The following is a 10,805-nucleotide window of genomic DNA, read 5'->3' as shown; positions in this document are numbered from 1 at the left end:
ACTGGGTTAACTGCTGATGATTATTCTTTACGTACTCCTAAGAGGACACATTTCCAGGAGGGGAGTTGAATCAAATAACACATTTAGTTTATGCAGTTTATATTAAATATATTCAGCAAAAAAATAGAAAAGATCATATTGCTGAGATCCTGCTGGATGTGGTGTCCCTCACAGGGCAGCTGGGAAAGGCCCCTCTGGGATGCAGCTGTAGACAGGCACTCCAGGGCAGGCATCTCACCAGCCGTGCACCATGTTAGGGCTTTCATACCGCATTTCACACATATGCAGCCTCAGTGGACACTGACTGCAGGCCCAGAGGGAGCCCGGCTATGCTGGATTTGCTGAGAAATTCAGGAGCTTCTGGTATAGCTTGTGTCTAGGTGTCCCCTCAAAGCCTCATGTGCTCATAAGTGGGCACTTTTTCAGAGGTGCCTGGATCTGGAGTGTGTGATGTTGGAATTAAAGGTGTGTGATTACTAAATCAGTCCACTGATTGGGTTGGTACTGCCCTAAGCCCCATGACCTAGACAGAATATAAAAGGGGCAGAAAGAAATTGCTAAGGGCCCTTGGGTTTGCTTTTTCACTACTTTGTTGCTTTGCTACCTTTTGCCTGCCATGAACTGTGATGCCCTCTGCCATGCCACCCTGCCTTGGAGCCAGCCAATTATGGACTAAACCCTCTACAAACTCTGAGCCAAATAAAACTTTCCTCCCTTACCTTTGGGTGTTGGGTATTCTGTCCCAGCAACAAGAGAGTAACTAAGACAATTCCAAAGGGATTTTTTTTTGGTCTTTTTGAGACAAGTTCTCACTATGAAGTTTGGGCTGGCCTTGAGCTCACTTTGTAGCCCAGGCTGGCCTCAAATTTGCAACAATCCTTCTGCCTCGGCCTCCTGAGTGCTGAGACCGAAGAGATTTTCGAGTGCAATTGATTACATGTGATTTTTTTTCTCACACTTTAGATTCTAGCTCTGGGTTACTTCATATAACAGAAGCAGACCTGTGCAGGAAAGGATTAATCCAGCTGGCCTGGGTTGGTTGAACTCTGTGCCTTACATTCCGAAGACAGAGCTGGCTGTGGCTGGCTCCTGGGACACATGTACTGAGCCCTTGGAACATCTTGTCTGAATTTGTTTACCCGGAGGCATGGCCCACCCAAGATAGTTTATGTTAGCAATGTGATTTCTTGGTGGTGCTGGGACTAAACACAGGGCCTTGTGCATGCTAGTAAGTGCTCTACCCTGGAGCAACACCCTCAGCCCAGTGATGTGATTTATGGTGACTGCCTGCTTTTGTTTACCTGGGGAGCGGGGCCATGCTGACCTGTATAGGGACTGGAAATTGAATTATTAGGGTCACCATGTGACCTATATGACTGATCCCCCCAGTAAACCTGGATAGTAAGGCCCAAGTGAGCCTCCATGTTTGGGAGTACTCCCTGGGTGTTGTCACATTGCTATAGGCTGATTGTGTGTGTGTCCCCCTAAAATTCCTATGTTCAGACCTTAACTCCAGGGTGATGGAGTTTGGAGATGGAGCCAGTGGGAGGTGAGTAGATTAGGAGGGTGAAGCCCCTGTGATGAGGTAAGCACTCTTGAAGGAAGAGACAGAAAAAAAACTCGTTTCTTCTCTCTGTCCCCTGCTGTGTGGAGACAGGACAGGAAGGCAGCCATGTGCAAGCAGGGAAGAGGGTCTTGCCAGGAGCTGCGCCTGCTGCCACCTTGATTGTAGACTTCAGCCTCTGAACTGTGGGAAATAAATGTTGGTTGTTTAAGCCACTGGTCTGTGGTATTTCTGTGATAGCAGCTTAACTGATGGGGATACATGTCCTTGCTGGGAGGAGTAAACATGGCCTGGGGGACGCCCATAGGAAGGACAGTTGGAAGCTGCCTGGGGTCTCTCTTGGACCTGGTTTAGGCACCTTTTCCCTTTACTGATTTCCCTCTCTTCCTTTTAGTGCAGTGCTGGGAACTGAACACGGGGCGGTCACACTGGGTCACATCTTCAATATTTTATTTTTTATTTTGACTCAAGGTCTTGCTAAGTGCCCAGGCTGAGCTCAAACTTGCATTCTTTCTACCTCAGCTTCTCAGAGTGCTGGGATCACAGGTATGTACCACTACGCTCAGCCATCTTTGCTGATTTTATTTCATTTCTGAAATAAACCATAACTACAAGTATGCAGTTATGAGGCATGTGAGTCCTTTTAGTGAATCGTCAAACCAAGGGTGTTCCTGGGGACACCTGGGTTCAATCCCATGAAACCCACCTAGCTCAGAGATTAAACCAGTGTGAGTCTCAGAAATCTACTATCAAGCCAGACATAGTTGGTGCATGCCTGTAATCCTACTACTGGAGAGGCTGAGGTCGGAGGATCCCCATGAGTTCAAGGCCAGCCTGGGCTACACAGTGAGTTCAAGAGCAGCCTGAACTACATAGCAAGACTCTGGGTCAAAACACCAAAACAAAAACAAAAACAAACAAACATCTGCCACCATGACTAAGGTTTATGCATGATGGATTCAGTGCCCAAGGGAACCTTGGGGTGAGGACCTCCTACCAGACATCATTTGGGCTCAGCCACAGTGAAGGAAGCAAAGGAACAGGGCATCCAGGGTTCATGTGGAAGCATGGACCATTTGTACTTCTGCACTTGCTTCTGTCCTAAAGAACTATGCCTCACTCCCCATGCTGAATTAGGCTTCATCTGTCTCCTCCGAATCCCTCTCAGCCTTTGTAAGTAGCAGCTCAACAGAGGAGTTTGTGGCTCCAGCGGAAATCCTTTCCCTGCCAAAGGCCACAGCCATTCCCTGGAGCTTTTTCAATGTAAATTCCAGGTTAGGCTGGGGAGTGGGTAGCCCAGTGGTGGAGCATGTATGTGCCTAGCATGTTTGGGGTCTTGGCTTCCAACCCCAGGCCCTGATCCATCCAAGTTTGCTGAGCTCCCTGAGAAACAGAGTAAAGAGGGAAAACAGCAGACACACAGGCAAGATCAGCTGGATTCCAGGTGCTCCTTAGGGTCCAGTGCTGCATAAAATTTCCCTAGACGGCAGCTGCCCTTTCTCCAGCCTGAGGTCCAGCTCGGCTCCAGCTCAGTCCATCTGGGTCCTGTGGTGCTGGGTGCTTGGAGTCTCTCAATCAGTCTTGCCTTGTCCTAAGGCAAAACTCTCCCCTTGTGTGGTGTGGTATTGTTTTTTTGGCCCCTAATCCTTCCTTGTTTCTCTGACCCTCTGTCCTTGGTGGCTTCCTCCAACTTCAGCAGCTGTGGCAGGAAGAGCAATCACATCCCCAGGGGTTCCAGGCCTGTAGGTGGCCATGGACACTCATACCTCCCCTGGTGTTTGGGCCCCAATGCTCTTGCTTACAGGGGTCCTCACTGGGTTTCTCGGTTGTTGCACAGAAAACTGGAGGTACAAGGTGGTGATCACTCAGCACCCCCTCTATCTTCTGTTTTCTTATTACTGAGACAAAATATAAGACACACAAGGTTAAAAGAGGAAAGGTTTATTTAGTTCATAGTTCGTAGTGGTTTCAGTCCATAATCAGCTGGCTCCAAGGTGGGGTGGCGTGGCAGAGGGGCATTGCAGAGGAGAAATAGTTCATTGCAGGCAGAAGATAGCAAAAGCAAGCAAGGGAAGACCACAGGTCTTTCTGTCCTATAACTTATCTAGACTCCTTAGAGTGGGTAGCACTCATACCCTTAATCCCAGTGCCTTTGATTCTGGAATTGCACCAAGAATCAATCTCAGTGTCATACATTCTAGATACAGCCTCTCTGAAAAAACCCCACCTATGACTGCCTGAGGCTTTGGGGGGCCATCTAGACACAAGCCATAACACCCTCCTCCTGGCCACCTGGGCACAGCTATGGGGACCCAAGATGAAGGTCACATCTTATGAGAAGCTTGGTCTCAGCAGCTGGAGCATCAGACCTTGGGAGTGTCAGGTCCAGGGTCTCTGTGGACCCCTGTGTGTAGGGAGATGGTGTGGATTGCACCCTGTAGGCTGGGCTGATGAGGCAGGGGGTGGGAAGCTGGACCTTTCACACAGAGCTCCTGCCCCAGGGGGCAGATGGTGTAAGTGCCCAGGCTGTTAAAGGAGGGCCTAGGAAATCAGGCTGCAGGGACAGGGCCTCTCCCCTTGGAGTAGGGAAAGTAGTTTTCTTAACTATGGCCCTTCCTGTTCTTACCCCTCCACCTTTCTCTAGCTCATTCCATGCAGCTCCCGCTTGTTTTATTTCTGCTTTCACACCCTTTTCCAATTTATGTTCTCTCACTGTGTTTTATGGGTCCTCATTAAGCCACCTTAAATCCCATCAGGACTGGCATGGGAGGGGGGTTGGACAGTTTTGAGCACCGGGAATAAAATGCCTTAGACTGGCAGGGCTTGTGATGAGCTCCATACACTGCCTGGCTTCTGTGGGCTTGGGGAGGGGCCGCAGGGGAGGCAGGGGACTGGCTGTCTAAGGAATCTGAGCCTCCTCAGGCTGCCACCAGGAAATATCTGCCCATAAAGACATCTTTTATGGGGATGCATGCTAGGATTCTCAAATGAGCTGAACTCCGTAGCTCAGCTTGCACCTACAGCACCCCTGGGAATTGTCTGAAAGAAAGCTGTGGCCACAGGCCAAGGGCTACAGTGAGCAGCAGAGGTGCCTCAGATGAGAGATTAAGGGGGCCAGTGTCCTGTCCCATAGGAGGTCCTCCAGTGTGTTCCCTCTGCTCTTCATCCCAGGCGAAGGCCTCACTGCATGGCCCAGGCACTGCCTATGTCAAGGTGACTGCAGTGGGAGCATCTGCTCCCTCAGGGGACATCCACGTACACTAAAATGGGTGTGACTGCCATAGGTTGGCCCCTGCGTCTGAATTGTGCACTTTGTTTTCTTGGTACTGGGGGTCTTCCTCCCTCCACCCTCTCCTCTCCCTTCCTTCCTTTTTAGACAAGGTCTTGCTTTGTAGGCCAGGCCGGGCTTGAATTTATAATCCTCCTGCCTCCCAGAGGGCTGGGATTACAGGCATGGGCCGTGGCACCTGGCCGAGCTGTGTGCATTTGAGTAACATCCTGAGTGAACACTCCAACCCAATCCTGCTCCTGTAGGTGCCCTTGCCAGCTTGCTGGTGCCTTTCAGTGGACTTTACAACCTTGGATTCCTACCTCCAAGCATAACTGTTTGACATGTAGCCCACACACATGCACATCTACCCACCCCACACACATGCGTGCATGCCCTCTGCAAAACAAATCCACACACGTGGGCTTAGATCAGTGGTGGCGAACCTATGGCACATGTGCCACAGAGGGCTGTTTATATCATTTAAAGCTCTAAAAGATTCACCATCACTGGCTTAGATGAATTTAAACCACTCATTCTCTTGTCAGCTGTTTCCTGTGTGTGTTCTCTACGTCTGGCGCTGCCCCACACATAGAGAACATTGCAGGGAACAAAATGGGAAAACTCCTGTCCCTTGTATTTTAGCGTAGGGGACAGGCCACCCACAAGGCCAACCAGTAACACGTATTGAATGCCAGTTAACAGTAAGTGATGGCAACGAGCTTCATCGGGGAAGGGGTCCTGGGAGTGCAGTGGGAAGGGAGGCCGAGGAGACCCACAGCTTTGAGGCACAATGTCAGGGAAGAATATTCTGGAAAAAGACAGGAGAAGCCATGTGCACCAAGTGGGAGTGGAGTGGACCTGGCACGTGTGGGGGCAGCAGGGGCAGGCAGGGGTGAACCCAGGGAGAGAGAAAGGGCAGGTTGGGTGTGGACAGGAAGCTGAGGAGAATGGAAGGACTTTGGTTGTGGCCCCAGGAGGGGTCAGGGCAGAGGCCGGACAGGATCTGACTGCGTTTTAACAGGATCGTGGCTGCTGGTGAGGAGAGCATGCCTAAGAGGGACAGAATGGCACCTGGAACACTGATTGGGACACCCTCGAAGTCCTCTAGGGGAGGCAGATATTGCTGGGAGCAGGTGGCGGCAGACTGATTGGCTGACAGGATGGAGGTGGGTATTGGACAGAGGAGAGGAGCTGAGAGGGGTCAAATTTGAGTTTGTTTGGTTTATTTATTGAAGTAAAATTCCACAATGCAACTTTAACCCGTTGGAAACGTACTATTCCATGGTATTTGCTACATTTACAGTGCCGTTCAGTCCTCATCGCTATCTTGTCCCAACCCAGTTACACAACCCGGTGCGCATCAGGAGTCTCTCCTCTCCCCTCTGCTGCCCGGGACGCTGCTCACCTGCTCCCGGCACTGTGGACTGACCGGCTCTCACCTTCCTATAGAAAGGACTATGCAATAGTTGCCTTTTGTGAACAACTCATTGCACCTGGTGTAATGTCCTCTAGGTGTACCCATGTGGGAGCGTGTGGCAGGATTTCTTTCCTTCTCACAGCTGAGGAATATTCCACTGTGTACATGTCCCACATTCTGTGCATCCAGTGACAGCCATTTGTGTTGCTTCTGCCTGTGGACTCTTGTGGGTAGGGCCGTGTGAACATTCACGTACAGGTTGTGCTGCACCCCTGGGTTTGGTTCTCTGGGAACGTGTACGCCAGGGGTGGAGTGCAGGGTCCAGGTAGGTGTGGGGTATTCTGTACTCAGCTTTCTGAGGAACCGCCATGTTGTTTTCCATGGCAGCCGCCCTCTTTACATTCCCTCCAGCACTATAGAGGCTCCCAGCCCCACGTCCCTGCCAACCCTTGATGCCCATCCCAGTGGGTGCCAGGTGGAGTGTCCTTGGGGCTTAAGCACTTCCTGGTGACTAATGGAGTTGAGCCTTGTTCACGTGCTTGTGGGCGGTCAGGGAGCCTGGGTGTCTGGCCAGAGGAACCCGGGGAAGGTGTTGCTGGCAAACGCGGTGGGGAAGAATGTGGGAGAGGGCTCTGCAGGGCACATTCAGTCTGATGTCCCTGAGTGGAGAGTCCAAGCGGCAGCTGGCTGTGAGTCAGGGTCTCAAGGGGGTGGCCCGAGCTGGAGGGAGAAATGTGGGTGTGATCTGCATCAGCAGTTTGCCCCTCTGAACCTGTGGATGGAGTCGCTCTCCGCTGTCCCAGTGTAGGATTCCAGAGAAAGAACCCCGAAGGCCAGGGTAATCAGTCCAAGCATTGCTTATGGAACTCGCTTACAGAGCTGCAGTACCCTTGGGTGTGGGGAGAAAGGGGTGTCTGCCAGGTCTGTTGCAGGGTGGAGTGAGGGATGAGGTATTTGCAAGGGTTTAAGAGATTTGGCTCAAGACCAGGGCCAGTTTCCTTCTGTATTTTAAGCAACAACCTGGACACCTCAGTGCCCGGGGATGTTCCAGGCCCCCACTTGGCCTCACACTTTCTGGGAAAAGCCTGTGACTGGCCATGTCCTTGAGCAGAAAAGGCACTCTGTGATTTGGGGTCAGGACACAGAAAGAAAATGGGAGGGTTAGGAGACCTTCAAATATGGAAGTATGGAAAACCCCAAGGTGGAAGGTACAGGGTGGACCCCATCACTAGAGGGGCCGGGCCACAGGAAGACAGGGAAGGGGCCAGCAAGGAGGAGGAAAGTTGGGGGGCCCTGGCACCTGGAGGCCCCTGGGGAATTTCCAGAAAGGATGGGTGACACCGGGCGTCCCTCCCCACAGGTGTGGGACTGACGTGCACCAGGAGGAGACAGAAGGAGCAGAGGTAGAGGGAGACTGGAGAGCACTGTCCAGCGGCTTCGAGGTCCTGCTGGGGGTGGGGGAGAAGTAAGCGGCATTGGAAGGAGACTGAGGTCAGCGGAGAGGTCGTAAAGTTTAAGACAGGAAAATGAGAAGCTGATGGTAACGATCAAGCACTGAGGAGAAGCCTTGTGACTCAGGAGGAGGGACTTGGAGAGGTGTCCTGGAGCCCGAGAGAGGCCAAGGTTGTGGCCAGGAGCCTTGCGAAGCCCTCAGTGAGGATTCCCCACTGAGAGGGAGGTGAGTGGGAGCCGGTGGGGGTTGATGTGCATGGTGGGGGAGTGGTGGCTGGGGGGTGCCTGCCAGGGAGTGCAGCTGGCTGTGCTGTCCAGGTGACCCCAGGATCTATGTTTAGGAATGACGTGTTTCCTATGAAGCTGCATAATGTGCAGAGGCAGCTCTGCCACCAGAAAGCCACTGTTTACTCTTAAGAACCGATCCCTCTGTTCGGGAAGGACTTCGTGCAGCTCTGCTTCTCCCAGGGTTTCTCACCGGGGCCCTCTTGGTCTTCACACATGTCTCCACGGTCCACAAGCTCTTTACAGAAATTCTTCTTCTTTTTTTTCTCTTGTTTTGTTTTGTTGTTTTTGTTTTTCTCCGGTACCGGGAACTGAACTCATGACCTTGTGCTTGCCAGGCAGGCGCTTTGCCGCTGAGCTAAATCCCCAGCCCCTCTTTTTTTTTCTTTTGCAAGACTGGGCATTGAACCTAGGCCTTTGCCCTGAGCTGTTTCTTTTTTTTTTTGGTCTTTTTTTTTTTTTGAAACAGGATCTCATTATGCAGTTCAGGCTGGCCTTGAGCTCACTTTGTAGCCCAGGCTGGTCTCGAACTTGACACAATGATCCTCCCGCCTCAGCCTCCTGAGTGCTTGGATTACAGGCGTGTGCCCCCATGCCCAGCTTGCACTGAGCTGTTTCATCAGCCCTTTTACAATATTTTATTTTGAGATAGGGTCTTGCTAAGTCATTAAGTTGCCTGAGCTGGACTTAAAATTGTGATCCTTTTACCTCAGCCTCTGTAGAGTGCTGGAATTACAGGTGTGCATAGAAATTCTTAAACACTTTAAGAAGTTCTTAAACACTCCATTCTGGCCCACCTGGGTGACCTGCACAATGCCAAGGGATTGTGTGGTCGCACATGTTTGTGTTTGGGATGGCGCTGGAGTATTAGGCATATCAGGTAATGAGAACAGCACAGAGGCTGAGCTTCGGGTGTGGTTCCCATGGAAACCCAGCCATGGAGGGATAACGGACAGAACCTGCTGCGCCGTTCCTGAGCAGTGGTTGACTTAGTTTCAGCAAAATAACATCATCTCTTTAGTTAATTTAGCGACGCTTGAATTTTACTGGTCACTTTTATTTGTGTTTAATTTGTATATTTGTTTTGGTTTATAGTTCCAAAGAACTACAAACACAGCTCTTATATTTGTCTATATTTAAGTAAATTTTAAAAAGTTATTTAACAAATGTTGCCAGGAAACTGGAAATAAACATGCAAATGACTGAAGTTGAATCCTTACGTTAGATTCCCTATAAACGATAACTCAAAATTGATCAAAGAGCTGGGCATGGTGGTGCAGGCCTGTAATCTCAGAACTGTGGGAGGCTGAGGCAGGAGAATCACAAGTTTGAGCTCATCTGGGGCAATTTAGTGACTTAGCAAGATCCTTTCTCAAAATAAAAAATAAAAACAGGGCTGGGGCTAGGGATATAGCTCAGTGGAAAGTCTCAGAAGAAAATGTAGGGAAAATCTTCATGACACTGGATCTGGTCATGACTTCTTGGATATGACATCAGAAACATAAGAAATAAAAGAAAAAAGTAGAGGCTGGATGTATAGCTCAGAGATAGAGCACATGCTTAGCGTGCATAAGGCCTTGAGTTGAACTAAACACAAAAGAACTGTATTAAAAAAAAAAAAAAACCCAAAATTATGGTGTACCAAAAGATATCATCAACAAAGTGAAAAGGCAGCACACAGAATGGGAGCATATGTTTGAAGACCATATGTCTGATAAGGACATATGTTGGGATTTATATCTAAAACGTCCCCCAAAGCCTCATTTGCTCTGAGCTGGGACCTTTGAGAACGACTGGATCATGCGCGCGATAACTGGATCAGTGCAGTGATCGGATTAGCATGGCTCTGGGTGTGACTGAGTGGGCTTACTGAGGATTGAAGATCAACCCCGGGTGTGAGAGGCACCAACAAATAGGCTTACGGCCCGGCTCGAACAAAAAGGGAAAGGGGGATGGTCGGTTTTAGGTTATGTGTATTTCACCATGATATTTTTCAAAGTAATTTAAATCAGCCCTGAGAAGGAGTTCCCTAAGACTTCCAAACTGCCTGAGAGGTTGTGGTCTTACCCAGGACCTCTGGACCGAGCGTGTGGGTGGCTCAGCCCCTCCTCAGGTCTGTCTGTGGCTGCATGCAGTGTTGGGGTGAGGACACAGCTTGGGGCTTCCCAGGAGCAGGCGTGAAGGAACACCTGGTGTTCTTCCCTGTCCGTCCCTGGGAGGAGTCAGGACTCAGAGGACAGCCGGGACAGAACATTTGGGGAGCACACCTCTTCTCCTCTCCGTTGTGGTGCTCCCCACCTCCCTGGGATCCCTCAAGGGCTCCGAGGCTGTCCAGATTTTCTGCCTGGGCCATGATGGTCAAGTTCAGGTCAGGGTCAGCAGGTGGGAAGGCGAGAGTGCTCCCTTCTGCCGTTGCCCCGGTCAGTCCTGGCCCACATGGGTTTCAGAACTCAGGCTGTGGGGCCAGGCTGGGCAGGGTCCTGGGGAGAACAGCAGGGGAAGTCTGTCTTAAGGAAGCCCCTCTCTGAGGCTGGGATGGGGTTTCTGGTCCCCTGGGCTCTTGGGAACCCCACTCTCCATGCTCCTTAGCACCCAGGGCTCACCCCTTCTCCACCCTCCTGTCTGCCAGCCTTTTCCTCCTCCACAGTTCTTTCTGCTTTACCCACAAACACCACCAATGCCAAATCAGTGCCAGGAGCTACCTTTCCCACGGCGTCCACTTGAGCCTGTTCTAGCCTTATTGAAAACGTGTTTGAGCTGGGTGTGGTGGTGCACACGTGTAATCTCAGAACCTGGGAGACTGAGGCAAGAGGATC

The 10,805-nt window shown here is 50.8% G+C and overlaps 1 long non-coding RNA gene across 1 annotated transcript in view; it reads left to right on the top strand.

The window, feature by feature from the left end:
* The first annotated feature begins 7,858 nt into the window (after positions 1–7,858).
* LOC102009289 overlaps positions 7,859–10,805 on the top strand; it is a 10,244-nt gene continuing 7,297 nt past the window's right edge. Inside the window, exon 1 of the long non-coding RNA XR_260904.1 lies at positions 7,859–7,930. This is a non-coding gene — a long non-coding RNA (uncharacterized LOC102009289). The remainder of the gene's footprint in view (positions 7,931–10,805) is intronic.

Source organism: Chinchilla lanigera, unplaced genomic scaffold (genome assembly GCF_000276665.1).
Source record: "Chinchilla lanigera isolate Chin_1 unplaced genomic scaffold, ChiLan1.0 scaffold00021, whole genome shotgun sequence".
NCBI lineage: Eukaryota > Metazoa > Chordata > Mammalia > Rodentia > Chinchillidae > Chinchilla > Chinchilla lanigera.
Note: the sequence above shows the minus strand (reverse complement) of the source record. Positions and strands in the feature narration are given on the sequence as shown.